The following is a 2,189-nucleotide window of genomic DNA, read 5'->3' on the forward strand; positions in this document are numbered from 1 at the left end:
GGGTGGGTAAACTCCTATTGAACAAACAGTAAAGACCAGTTGTACAGCTGTTGGGTAGAAGGTGGGGTAGATAAGGAGGATCACATGGGGTCAGGGATGCACGCACAGTTCTACCTCCTTATCAGTATTTGCTCTGCCTAAATATATCTGAGAAATTGCAGAGAGTCAGCTCAGCTGCCAAGAGGGTAGCATTGCCAGGTTAGCAAGGTCGGCAGCAGGCATGGTATTAGGTGTAAGACAAGGGCACACAGATTGCAGGGTGAGTGCTGGGGGCAAAAGAGGGACTGAACAGGTTAGGGTAAATCAAGACTACATGATGTGGGGTACCTGGTGCTGTTAACCATAGAAAGTGCTGCAATTCCTGGCAGCCAAGAGCACTGATAATACTTAAGTATCAAAGGCAGAGAGACTTATTATATGAACTGAGTAGGATTAATCAGATTTATTGCAGAGTTTTTGTCTTCTTGGAGAGAATGTTCTAATCATAGTGAATTTATCTCAGAGAGTGGATAATGTACAGTCTGCAAACCGCAAAAAGTGGTGCAAACACACTGGCAATATGCATGTAACTATACAATATTGCCCTTTTATCCCCAGAACTATGTGTAGATCTCTTAAAAGGATATTAAACATCTATTGTTGTTTTGTAAAATGTGTGCTTGTACAACGCTACCTAGAGAGATACACACATGCTGAGTCATACACACAATCACACATACATACACACACACACAAACACATACATACACATACAAACACAGATACTGAGACAACATACACACAGTCACACATACATACACACACACCAGTGGCATATTTAGGTTTTGTGCTGCCCTAGGCACTCAGAATCCTGCTGCCCCCTCCCCCCACATTGATTTATGTCATTTTTTGCCATATAATTTTTTTGGTCAGGGAGTAATGTGATTATTTTGTTGCTGCATTTTAAAATTACATTTTCACCAGCCAGGGCAAGTAAAAAGCTTGCATACAACCAGGTAGGTTGAATTAGCACATGTTGTGTGCACACGCATGCTTCGAATTTTAACCCAGTGCACTTGTGCATACAAATAGCTTACTTTTTTATTAAAAAATGTATTGTTGATAATAATCTCTCAACAGGCTGACTTGTTGAGACCAGGGACATAGCCTGCCACTACTAAACACAGGATACAGGCTTATCCAGTTATAATTTGTTGCAGATAAGACCAGGGTAGAATGTCACTACAGAATCTGGGAACTCAGAGAAACAGGCTGTAACTGCAGAAACCAGGGTTCAGGCTTGTCATGGATGCCAGGAACATGGACTGTAGCTATGGAGACCGGATACAAGCTAGACTGCTGATGGCTGGGCACCAGGAACACAGATTCAGAATGGGTGGACACCAGGAGTCATAGAAATGATTTGCTAAACAGCAGGATTCACTTCTAGGCTTTGCTGCTGGATACCAGGAAACAGAGGCTGGAAAGGGGACCCCAAATACAACTAAAGGAGGGCAAGAACAGAGGCTGGGTATCTTGAACAGAGGCTGGGTACCTTGAACAGAGGTCAAGAACACAGAACAGCAGCAAGCAGAAGGTAGAGCAGCTCACAGCAAACGCCAAGAATTGACTGAAACACACACAAAAAACAAAAAAAAACAACCAAGCTTACTACCAAGCCTACTACCAAGCCCCAGCTGCATACTGTCTTAAATGATGAGTTTGGGGTGCTTACTACTTATACTTCTAAGGGACACTCAAAACAAGACAAAATGTCATTTCAAGAGACTCCTCTTTCAAATTATATGAATAAGATTGATTAAAAAATGGTGAATATTTATAGCAATAGTCACTAAGAAATAAAATGAATTTGTCAATGAAACCACTCTACTAAAAAGAATCCAAAACTCAATTAAGACTTCACAATTAAAAAGACTCTTTTAAAATGATGGGTCACGTGACCCTTTATATATCACATGCCTGATGTAAAAATGCCAGTTACTTATTTCACTAGATACTTTATAGTTAAAAAGGGATTGTTGCTAAATCTATAAATACAGTATATGTTTTGTTTGTCTATGTATTATTATAGCCAAAGAAAAATTTGTGTCCTCTTCCCCTGGAAAAAATGCCTGAGGATGTTCTGCCATCATAACAATATAACGAAATAGAGAAATGTAATGTTTACACCTTACTTTCTCCACTGGCTG

The sequence above is a fragment of the Bombina bombina genome, chromosome 11, assembly GCF_027579735.1.
Source record: "Bombina bombina isolate aBomBom1 chromosome 11, aBomBom1.pri, whole genome shotgun sequence".
Lineage (NCBI taxonomy): Eukaryota > Metazoa > Chordata > Amphibia > Anura > Bombinatoridae > Bombina > Bombina bombina.